General features: G+C 39.8%; 1 long non-coding RNA gene across 1 annotated transcript; it reads left to right on the top strand.

The window, feature by feature from the left end:
• Positions 1–1178: 1178 nt before the first annotated feature.
• LOC126922471 (uncharacterized) lies at positions 1179–12763 on the top strand. Its single transcript, XR_007712785.1, has 3 exons — positions 1179–1391; positions 3071–3248; positions 12598–12763. It is a non-coding gene; the product is annotated as an uncharacterized LOC126922471 (long non-coding RNA).
• The last annotated feature ends 216 nt before the right edge of the window (positions 12764–12979 follow it).

Here is a 12979-nt window from a genome sequence, read left to right as displayed (position 1 = left end):
GTTTATTATTAATCTTATTGGTACGAATAAATATTACCCTACCAAACATTTGTAAAATTTATCCAGTTAGAAGCTAGAATATTTATTTATTGTACATCGGTGTATAATATATCTACATTTGCATCCGACGATACTTATTGCTGATATTGTAATACCTTCAATCAACTAACAACGAATAAATTAAAATATAGTTAAACCAACATAACTCTGTCAGACGAAATAAATACGTTGAAAATTGTCTATCCCTAATAACTTTAATCCTCTCCCGTGCCAGTATTCCTGCGCATAGCAGGTTAGCCGAAAGGTGGAATTCGTTTGCCAGTTGCATCAAACGTAAGTCAACGCTACCCATTAAACACGAGTTAGTAGATAATAGACTCTCACCTAGTTCGAACCCCACAACAGACAAGGGTACAAGGTTTGTTTTCCTACAGGCAAGAAAGTGCTTACAGAGGCACTTCCAGTCTGGGAAATCAACAGACACAACAGACACAACAGACAAGGGTATAAGGTTTGTTTTCCTACAGGCAAGAAAGTGCTTACAGAGGCACTTCCAGTCTGGGAATTCAACAGACACGACAGACGAAGGTACATAGATTTGTTTTCCTACAGGAAAGAAAGTGCTTACAGAGGCACTTCCAGTCTGGGAATTCAAAAGACACAATAGACAAGGGTACAAAGTTTGTTTTCCTACAGGCAAGAAAGTGCTTACAGAGGCACTTCCAGTCTGGGAATTCAAAAGACACGACAGACGAAGGTACAACGTTTGTTTTCCTACAGGCAAGAAGGTGCTTACAGAGGCACTTCCAGACTGGGAATCCGAAAGACACGATAGACAAACAATACCCATCATACACTAACACTCCCAACTTAAAGAAAATAATAATAATAAAAGGAAATTCTTCGAAATAGTCTTTAGACTATTTCTGGTGGCAGCAATTACCATATTAATCGGACATCTCGATTAATATTTCATAAACAATCATACCATTTCAATTTTCCCCTTCCGATTAAACTCAAGATAACACAACAAAAATTTTTTCTGGATTTTGTCTAGACTAACACGGAAGGCATAGCACAATCAAATCGAACATAACAGAACGTAACAAGTGTGCACCACGTTTTGCATCTAAAATGGTGTAAAGCGTGCGATGAAACGACGAAATATCGCTAGCGAGAACGAAATAACGACTAATTTTCGTCAATATCGAGGAAATGGTTGCGAATTTCGAGCTGCTGTGTCTGCTTCTGCTCTGCGAATAGTGTGCACTACATTCTGCGTTTGAAATGGAGTAAAATGTACGTTTAAACGTCGAAATATCTCATAAAGTACCGAAATAACGATTAATTTTCGTCAATATCGAGGAAATGGTTGCGAATTTCGAGCTGCTGTGTCTGCTTCTGCTCTGCATATAGTGTGCACTACATTCTGCGTTAGAAATGGTGTAAAATGTGCGTTTAAACGTCGAAATATCACAAAAAAAAACCGAAACAACGATTAATTTTTGTCAAAATCGAGGATGCGAATTTCGAGCTGCTGTGCTAGTTTCTGCGCTGCATATATTGCGCACTACATTCTGCGTGTAAGATGGAGTAAAATGTACGTTTAATCGTCGAAATATCAGTAGCGAGACCGAAATAACGACTAATTTTCGGTAAAATCGAGTAAATTGTTGCGAATTTCAAGTAGCTGGGATTGTTTCGGCGCTGCATCTAGTGTGCACTACATTCTGAGTCTAAAATGGAGTAAAATGTAAGTTAAAACGTCGAAATATCACAAAATATACCGAAACAGCGATTAATTTTCGTCAATATCGAGGAAATGGTCGCGACTTTCGAGCCGGTGGGCTTGTTTCGCAGCGGGAAACCGCGTATACTGCGTTCTGCGTCTAAAATGGAGTAAAATGTGCGATTAAACGACGAAATATCGCTAGCGAGAACGAAATAACGACTAATTTTCGTCAATATCGAGGAAATGGTGGCGAATTTCGAGCTGCTGTGCTTGTTTCTGCGCTGCATATAGTGCGCACTACATTCTGCGTCTATAATAGATTAGAATGTGCGTTTAATCGTCGAAATAACTCAAAAAGTACCGAAATAACGATTAATTTTCGTCAATATCGAGGAAATCGTTGCGAAATTCGAGTAGCTGGAATTGTTTCGGCGCTGCATATAGTGTGCACTACATTCTGTGACTGAAATGGTGTAAAATGAACGTTTAAACGACGGAATATCTCAGAAAGTACCGAAATAACGATTAATTTTCGTCAATATCGAGGAAATGGTTGCGAATTTCGAGCTGCTGTGCTTGTATCTGCGCTGTATATAGTGCGCACTACATTCTGCGACTAAAATGGAGTAAAATGTACGTTTAAATGACGAAATATCGCAAAAAGTCATGAATTAACGATTAATTTTCGTCAATATCGAGGAAACGGTTGCGAATTTCGAGCTGCTGTGCTTGTTTCTGCCCTGTATATAGTGTGCATTACATTCTGTGACTAAAATGGTGTAAAATGAACGTTTAAACGACGGAATATCACAAAATAAACCGAAACAACGATTAATTTTTGTCAATATCGAGGAAATGGTTGCGAATTTCGAGCTGCTGTGCTTGTTTCTGCGCTGCATATAGTCTGCACTACATTCTACGTGTAAGATGGAGTGAAATGTGCGTTTAAAACGTCGAAATATCATCACAAAATATGTCGATACAACGATTAATTTTCGTCAATATCGAGGAAATGGTTGCGAATTTCGGGTCGCTGGGCTTGTTTCGGCGCTGTATATAGTGTGCACCACGTTTTGCGTCTAAAATGGAGTAAAGCGTGCGTTTAAAACGACGAAATATCTCTAGCGAGACCGAAATAACGATTAATTTTCGGTCAAATCGGATAAATGCTTTCATATTTGCGATCCGCTGGGCTTGTTACCGCACTGCATATAGTGGGCACTACATTCTCCGTCTAAACTGGAGTAAAACGTGCGTTTAAACGACGAAATATCAGTAGCGAGACCGAAATAACGATTAATTTTCGGTAAAATCGAGTGAATTGTTGCGAATTTCGAGTAGCTGGGATCAGCGCTGCATATAGTGTGCACTACATTCTGCGTCTAAAATGGAGTACAATGTGCGTTTAAACGTCGATATATCTCATAAAGTAACGAAATAACGATTAATTTTCAGTAAAATCGAATAAATGCTTTCATATTTGTGATCCGCTGGGCTTGTTTCCGCACTGCGTATAGTGTGCACTGCATTCTGTGTCAGATGGAGTTAAATGTGCCTTTAAAAGTCGTTATATCACAAAATATGTCGATACTACGATTAATTTTCGTCAATAACGAGGAAATCGTCGCGAGTTTCGAGCCGCTGGGCTTGTTTCGAAGCTGCAAAACGCGTGGACTACGTTCTGCGTCTAAAATGAAATTAAATGTGCGATTAAACGATGAAATATCGCTAGCGAGAACGAAATAACGACTAATTTTCGTCAATGTCGAGGAAATGGTTTCGAATTTCGAGCTGCTGTGCCTGTTTCTGCCCTGTATATAGTGTACACTACATTCCATGACTAAAATGGTTTAAAATGTGCGTTTAAACGTCGAAATATCACAAAATAAACCGAAACAACGATTAATTTCTGTCAATGTCGTGGAATTGGTTGCGAATTTCGAGCTGCTGTGCTTGTTTCTGCGCTGCATATATTGCGCACTACATTCTGCGTGTGAGATGGAGTAAAATGTTCGTTTAAACGTCGAAATATCAGTAGCGAGACCGAAATAACGAGTAATTATCGCTGAAATCGAGTAAATGGTTACGAATTTCTAGCCGCTGGGCTTGTTTCGAAGCTGCAAAACGCGTGGACTACGTTCTGCGTCTAAAATGAAATTAATGTGCGATTAAACGATGAAATATCGCTAGCGAGAACGAAATAACGACTAATTTTCGTCAATGTCGAGGAAATGGTTGCGAATTTCGAGCTGCTGTGCTTGTTTCTGCGCTGCATATAGTGCGCACTACATTCTGCGTCTATATAATAGATAAGAATGTGCGTTTAAACGTCGAAATAACTCAAAAAGTAACGAAATAACGATTAATTATCGGAAAAATCAAGTAAATGGTTGCGAATTTCGAGCCGTTGGGCTTGTTTCGAAGCTGCAAAACTCGTGGACTACGTTCTTCGTCTAAAATGAAATTAAATGCTCGTTTAAACGACGAAATATCTGTAGCGAGAACGAAATAAGGACTAATTTTCGTCAATATCGAGGAAATGGTTGCGAATTTCGAGCTGCTGTGCTTGTTTCTGCGCTGCATACAGTGCGCACTACATTCTGCGTCTAAAATAGATTAGAATGTGCGTTTAAACGTCGAAATATCTCAAAAAGTACCGAAATAACGATTAATTCTCGTCAATATCGAGGAATTTGTTGCGAATTTCGAGTAGCTGGGATTGTTTCGGCGCTGCATATAGTGAGCACTACATTCTGCGTCTAAAATGGAGTAAAATGGACGTTTAAACAACGAAATATCTCTAGCGAGACCGAAATAACGATTAATTTTCGGTAATATCGAGTAAATTGTTGCGAATTTCAAGTAGCTGGGATTGTTTCGGCGCTACAAAACGCGTGGACTACGTTCTGCGTCTAAAATGAAATTAAATGTGCGATTAAACGACGAAATATCGCTACCGAGAACGAAATTACGACTAATTTTCGTCAATATCGAGGAAATGGATGCGAATTTCGAGTGGCTGGGATTGTTTCGGCGCTGCATATAGTGCGCACTACATACTGCATCTAAAATGGGGTAAAATGTACGTTTAAATGACGAAATATCTCTAGCGAGACCGAAATAACGATTAATTTTCGTCAATATCGAGGAAATGTTTGCGAATTTCGAGCTGCTGTGCTTGTTTCTGCACTGCATATAGTGCGCTCTACATTCTGCGTCTAAAATGGAGTAAAATGTACATTTAAACGACGAAATATCAGTAGCGAGACCGAAATAACGAGTAATTATCGCTAAAATCGATTAAATGGTTACGAATTTCGAGGCGCTGGGCTTGTTTCGAAGCTGCAAAACGCGTGGACTACGTTCTGCATCTAAAATGAAATTAAATGTGCGATTAAACGACGAAATATCGCTAGCGAGAACGAAATAACGACTAATTTTCGTCAATATCGAGGAAATGGTTGCGAATTTCGAGCTGCTGTGCTTGTTTCTGCGCTGCATATAGTGCGCTCTACATTCTGCGTCTAAAATGGAGTAAAATGTACGTTTAAACGACGAAATATCTCTAGCGAGACCGAAATAACGATTAATTTTCGTCAATATCGAGGAAATGGTTGCGAATTTCGAGCTGCTGTGCTTGTTTCTGCGCTGCATATAGTGCGCACTACATTCTGCGTCTATAATATATTAGAATGTGCGTTTAAAACGTCGAAATAACTCAAAAAGTACCGAAATAACGATTAATTTTCGTCAATATCGATGAAATCGTTGCGAATTTCGAGTAGCTGGGATTGTTTCGGCGCTGCATATAGTGCGCACTACATTCTGCGTCTAAAATGGAGTAAAATGTGCGATTAAACGACGAAATATCGCTATCGAGAACGAAATAACGATTAATTTTCGTCAATATCGAGGAAATGGTTGCGAATTTCGAGCTGCTGTGCTTGTTTCTGCGCTGCATATAGTGCGCACTACATTCTGCCTCTAAAATGGAGTAAAAATTGCGTTTAAACGACGAAATATCTGTAGCGAGACCGAAATAACGGTTAATTTACGTCAATATCGAGGAAATGGTTGCGAATTTCGAGCTGCTGTGCTAGTTTCTGCGCTGCATATAGTGCGCACTACATTCTGCGTCTAAAATGGAGTAAAATGTACATTTAAACGACGAAATATCTCTAGCGAGACCGAAATAACGATTAATTTTCGTCAATATGGAGGAAATGGTTGCGAATTTCGAGCTGCTGTGCATGTTTCTGCGCTGCATATAGTGCGCTCTACATTCTGCGTCTAAAATGGAGTAAGATGTACGTTTAAACAACGAAATATCTCTAGCGAGACCGAAATAACGATTAATTTTCGGTAAAATCGAGTAAATTGTTGCGAATTTCAAGTAGCTGTGCTTGTTTCTGCGCTGCATATAGTGCGCTCTACATTCTGCGTCTAAAATGGAGTAAAATGTGCGTTTAAAAGACGAAATATCAGTAGCGAGACCGAAATAACGAGTAATTATCGCTAAAATCGAGTAAATGGTTACGAATTTAGAGGCGCTGGGCTTGTTTCGAAGCTGCAAAACGCGTGGACTACGTTCTGCATCTAAAATGAAATTAAATGTGCGATTAAACGACGAAATATCGCTAGCGAGAACGAAATAAGGACTAATTTTCGTCAATATCGAGGAAGTGGTTGCGAATTTCGAGCTGCTGTGCTTGTTTCTGCGCTGCATATAATGCGCACTACATTCTGCGTGTAAGATGGAGTAAAATGTTCGTTTAAACGTCGAAATATCAGTAGCGAGACCGAAATAACGAGTAATTATCGCTAAAATCGAGTAAATGGTTACGAATTTCGAGGCGCTGGGCTTGTTTCGAAGCTGCAAAACGCGTGGACTACGTTCTGCGTCTAAAATGAAATTAAATGTGCGATTAAACGACGAAATATCGCTAGCGAGAACGAAATAACGACTAATTTTCGTCAATATCGAGGAAATGGTTGCGAATTTCGAGCTACTGTGCTTGTTTCTGCGCTGCATATAGTGCGCTCTATATTCTGCGTCTAAAATGGAGTAAAATGTACATTTAAACGACGAAATATCAGTAGCGAGACCGAAATAACGTGTAATAATCGCTAAAATCGACTAAATGGTTACGAATTTCGAGGCGCTGGGCTTGTTTCGAAGCTGCAAAACGCGCGGACTACGTTCTGCGTCTAAAATGAAATTAAATGCGCGTTTAAAACGACGAAATATCTGTAGCGAGAACGAAATAAGGACTAATTTTCGTCAATATCGAGGAAATGGTTGCGAATATCGAGCTGCTGTGCTTGTTTCTGCGCTGCATATAGTGCGCACTACATTCTGCGTCTATAATAGATTAGAATGTGCGTTTAAACGTCGAAATATCAGTAGCGAGACCGAAATAACGAGTAATTATCGCTAAAATCGAGTAAATGGTTACGAATTTCGAGCCGCTGGGCTTGTTTCGAAGCTGCAAAACGCGTGGACTACGTTCTGCGTCTAAAATGAAATTAAATGTGCGATTAAACGATGAAATATCGCTAGCGAGAACGAAATAACGACTAATTTTCGTCAATGTCGAGGAAATGGTTGCGAATTTCGAGCTGCTGTGCTTGTTTCTGCGCTGCATATAGTGCGCACTACATTCTGCGTCTATAATAGATTAGAATGTGCGTTTAAACGTCGAAATAACTCAAAAAGTAACGAAATAACGATTAATTATCGGAAAAATCAAGTAAATGGTTGCGAATTTCGAGCCGTTGGGCTTGTTTCGAAGCTGCAAAACTCGTGGACTACGTTCTTCGTCTAAAATGAAATTAAATGCTCGTTTAAACGACGAAATATCTGTAGCGAGAACGAAATAAGGACTAATTTTCGTCAATATCGAGGAAATGGTTGCGAATTTCGAGCTGCTGTGCTTGTTTCTGCGCTGCATACAGTGCGCACTACATTCTGCGTCTAAAATAGATTAGAATGTGCGTTTAAACGTCGAAATATCTCAAAAAGTACCGAAATAACGATTAATTCTCGTCAATATCGAGGAATTTGTTGCGAATTTCGAGTAGCTGGGATTGTTTCGGCGCTGCATATAGTGAGCACTACATTCTGCGTCTAAAATGGAGTAAAATGGACGTTTAAACAACGAAATATCTCTAGCGAGACCGAAATAACGATTAATTTTCGGTAATATCGAGTAAATTGTTGCGAATTTCAAGTAGCTGGGATTGTTTCGGCGCTACAAAACGCGTGGACTACGTTCTGCGTCTAAAATGAAATTAAATGTGCGATTAAACAACGAAATATCGCTACCGAGAACGAAATTACGACTAATTTTCGTCAATATCGAGGAAATGGATGCGAATTTCGAGTAGCTGGGATTGTTTCGGCACTACATATAGTGCGCACTACATACTGCATCTAAAATGGGGTAAAATGTACGTTTAAACGACGAAATATCTCTAGCGAGACCGAAATAACGATTAATTTTCGTCAATATCGAGGAAATGTTTGCGAATTTCGAGCTGCTGTGCTTGTCTTGTTTCTGCGCTGCATATAGTGCGCTCTACATTCTGCGTCTAAAATGGAGTAAAATGCACATTTAAACGACGAAATATCAGTAGCGAGACCGAAATAACGAGTAATTATCGCTAAAATCGAGTAAATGGTTACGAATTTCGAGGCGCTGGGCTTGTTTCGAAGCTGCAAAACGCGTGGACTACGTTCTGCATCTAAAATGAAATTAAATGTACGATTAAACGACGAAATATCGCTAGTGGGAACGAAATAACGACTAATTTTCGTCAATATCGAGGAAATGGTTGCGAATTTCGAGCTGCTGTGCTTGTTTCTGCGCTGCATATAGTGCGCTCTACATTCTGCGTCTAAAATGGAGTAAAATGTACATTTAAACGACGAAATATCAGTAGCGAGACCGAAATAACGAGTAATAATCGCTAAAATCGAGTAAATGGTTACGAATTTCGAGGCGCTGGGCTTGTTTCGAAGCTGTAAAACGCGTGGACTACGTTCTGCGTCTAAAATGAAATTAAATGCGCGTTTAAACGACGAAATATCTGTAGCGAGAACGAAATAAGGACTAATTTTCGTCAATATCGAGGAAATGGTTGCGAATTTCGAGCTGCTGTGCTTGTTTCTGCGCTGCATATAGTGCGCACTACATTCTGCGTCTAAAATGGAGTAAAATGTACGTTTAAACGACGAAATATCTCTAGCGAGACCGAAATAACGATTAATTTTCGGTAAAATCGAGTAAATTGTTGCGCATTTCAAGTAGCTGGGATTGTTTCGGCGCTGCATATAGTGTGCACTACATTCTGCGTCTAAAATGGGAGTACAATGTGCGTTTAAAACGTGAAAATATCACAAAATATACCGAAACAGCGATTAATTTTCGTCAATATCGAGGAAATGGTCGCGACTTTTGAGCCGCTGGTCTTGTTTCGCAGCTGGAAATCGCGTACACTGCGTTCTGCGTCTAAAATGGAGTAAAATGTGCGATTAAACGACGAAATATCGCTAGCGAGAACGAAATAACGACTAATTTTCGTCAATATCGAGGAAATGGTTGCGAATTTCGAGCTGCTGTGCTTGTTTCTGCGCTGCATATAGTGCGCTCTACATTCAGCGTCTAAAATGGAGTAAAATGTGCGTTTTAACGTGAAAATATCACAAAATATACCGAAACAGCGATTAATTTTCGTCAATATCGAGGAAATGGTTGCGAATTTCGAGCTGCTGTGCTTGTTTTCTGCGCTGCATATAGTGCGCACTACATTCTGCCTCTAAAATGGAGTAAAAATTGCGTTTAAAAACGACGAAATAATCTGTAGCGAGACCGAATAACGGTTAATTTACGTCAATATCGAGGAAATGGTTGCGAATTTCGAGCTGCTGTGCTAGTTTCTGCGCTGCATATAGTGCGCACTACATTCTGCGTCTAAAATGGAGTAAAATGTACATTTAAACGACGAAATATCTCTAGCGAGACCGAAATAACGATTAATTTTCGTCAATATCGAGGAAATGGTTGCGAATTTCGAGCTGCTGTGCATGTTTCTGCGCTGCATATAGTGCGCTCTACATTCTGCGTCTAAAATGGAGTAAGATGTACGTTTAAACAACGAAATATCTCTAGCGAGACCGAAATAACGATTAATTTTCGGTAAAATCGAGTAAATTGTTGCGAATTTCAAGTAGCTGTGCTTGTTTCTGCGCTGCATATAGTGCGCTCTACATTCTGCGTCTAAAATGGAGTAAAATGTGCGTTTAAAAGACGAAATATCAGTAGCGAGACCGAAATAACGAGTAATTATCGCTAAAATCGAGTAAATGGTTACGAATTTCGAGGCGCTGGGCTTGATTCGAAGCTGCAAAACGCGTGGACTACGTTCTGCGTCTAAAATGAAATTAAATGTGCGATTAAACGACGAAATATCGCTAGCGAGAACGAAATAACGACTAATTTTCGTCAATATCGAGGAAATGGTTGCGAATTTCGAGCTGCTGTGCTTGTTTCTGCGCTGCATATAGTGCGCTCTACATTCTGCGTCTAAAATGGAGTAAAATGTACGTTTAAACGACGAAATATCACAAAATATACCGAAACGGCGATAAATTTTCGTCAATATCGAGGAAATGGTCGCGACTTTCTAGCCGCTGGGCTTGTTTCGCAGCTGGAAACCGCGTACACTGCGTTCTGCGTCTAAAATGGAGTAAACTGTGCGATTAAACGACGAAATATCGCTAGCGAGAACGAAATAACGATTAATTTTCGTCAATATCGAGGAAATGGTTGCGAATTTCGAGCTGCTGTGCTTGTTTCTGCGCTGCATATAGTGCGCACTACATTCTGCCTCTAAAATGGAGTAAAAATTGCGTTTAAAACGACGAAATATCTGTAGCGAGACCGAAATAACGGTTAATTTACGTCAATATCGAGGAAATGGTTGCGAATTTCGAGCTGCTGTGCTAGTTTCTGCGCTGCATATAGTGCGCACTACATTCTGCGTCTAAAATGGAGTAAAATGTACATTTAAACGACGAAATATCTCTAGCGAGACCGAAATAACGATTAATTTTCGTCAATATGGAGGAAATGGTTGCGAATTTCGAGCTGCTGTGCATGTTTCTGCGCTGCATATAGTGCGCTCTACATTCTGCGTCTAAAATGGAGTAAGATGTACGTTTAAACAACGAAATATCTCTAGCGAGACCGAAATAACGATTAATTTTCGGTAAAATCGAGTAAATTGTTGCGAATTTCAAGTAGCTGTGCTTGTTTCTGCGCTGCATATAGTGCGCTCTACATTCTGCGTCTAAAATGGAGTAAAATGTGCGTTTAAAAGACGAAATATCAGTAGCGAGACCGAAATAACGAGTAATTATCGCTAAAATCGAGTAAATGGTTACGAATTTAGAGGCGCTGGGCTTGTTTCGAAGCTGCAAAAACGCGTGGACTACGTTCTGCATCTAAAATGAAATTAAATGTGCGATTAAACGACGAAATATCGCTAGCGAGAACGAAATAAGGACTAATTTTCGTCAATATCGAGGAAGTGGTTGCGAATTTCGAGCTGCTGTGCTTGTTTCTGCGCTGCATATAATGCGCACTACATTCTGCGTGTAAGATGGAGTAAAATGTTCGTTTAAACGTCGAAATATCAGTAGCGAGACCGAAATAACGAGTAATTATCGCTAAAATCGAGTAAATGGTTACGAATTTCGAGGCGCTGGGCTTGTTTCGAAGCTGCAAAACGCGTGGACTACGTTCTGCGTCTAAAATGAAATTAAATGTGCGATTAAACGACGAAATATCGCTAGCGAGAACGAAATAACGACTAATTTTCGTCAATATCGAGGAAATGGTTGCGAATTTCGAGCTGCTGTGCTTGTTTCTGCGCTGCATATAGTGCGCACTACATTCTGCGTCTATAATAGATTAGAATGTGCGTTTAAACGTCGAAATAACTCAAAAAGTAACGAAATAACGATTAATTTTCGCCAATATCGAGGAAATCGTTGCGAATTTCGAGTAGCCGGGATTGTTTCGGCGCTGCATATAGTGCGCACTACATACTGCATCTAAAATGGGGTAAAATGTACGTTTAAACGACGAAATATCTCTAGCGAGACCGAAATGACGATTAATTTTCATCAATATCGAGGAAATGGTTGCGAATTTCGAGCTGCTGTGCTTGTTTCTGCTCTGCACATACTGCGCACCACATTCTGCGTCTATAATGGATTAGAATGTGCGTTTAAACGTCGAAATATCAGTAGCGAGACCGAAATAACGAGTAATTATCGCTAAAATCGAGTAAATGGTTACGAATTTCGAGCCGCTGGGCTTGTTTCGAAGCTGCAAAACGCGTGGACTACGTTCTGCGTCTAAAATGAAATTAAATGTGCGATTAAACGATGAAATATCGCTAGCGAGAACGAAATAACGACTAATTTTCGTCAATGTCGAGGAAATGGTTGCGAATTTCGAGCTGCTGTGCTTGTTTCTGCGCTGCATATAGTGCGCACTACATTCTGCGTCCAAAATAGATTAGAATGTGCGTTTAAACGTCGAAATAACTCAAAAAGTAACGAAATAACGATTAATTATCGGAAAAATCAAGTAAATGGTTGCGAATTTCGAGCCGTTGGGCTTGTTTCGAAGCTGCAAAACTCGTGGACTACGTTCTTCGTCTAAAATGAAATTAAATGCTCGTTTTAAAACGACGAAATATCTGTAGCGAGAACGAAATAAGGACTAATTTTCGTCAATATCGAGGAAATGGTTGCGAATTTCGAGCTGCTGTGCTTGTTTCTGCGCTGCATACAGTGGCGCACTACATTCTGCGTCTAAAATAGATTAGAATGTGCGTTTAAACGTCGAAATATCTCAAAAAGTACCGAAATAACGATTAATTCTCGTCAATATCGAGGAATTTGTTGCGAATTTCGAGTAGCTGGGATTGTTTCGGCGCTGCATATAGTGAGCACTACATTCTGCGTCTAAAAATGGAGTAAAATGGACGTTTAAAACAACGAAATATCTCTAGCGAGACCGAAATAACGATTAATTTTCGGTAATATCGAGTAAATTGTTGCGAATTTCAAGTAGCTGGGATTGTTTCGGCGCTACAAAACGCGTGGACTACGTTCTGCGTCTAAAATGAAATTAAATGTGCGATTAAACAACGAAATATCGCTACCGAGAACGA

Source organism: Bombus affinis, chromosome 12 (genome assembly GCF_024516045.1).
Source record: "Bombus affinis isolate iyBomAffi1 chromosome 12, iyBomAffi1.2, whole genome shotgun sequence".
NCBI lineage: Eukaryota > Metazoa > Arthropoda > Insecta > Hymenoptera > Apidae > Bombus > Bombus affinis.
The sequence above is the reverse complement of the archived record's forward strand: the minus strand, read 5'-3'. Positions and strand labels throughout refer to the sequence as shown.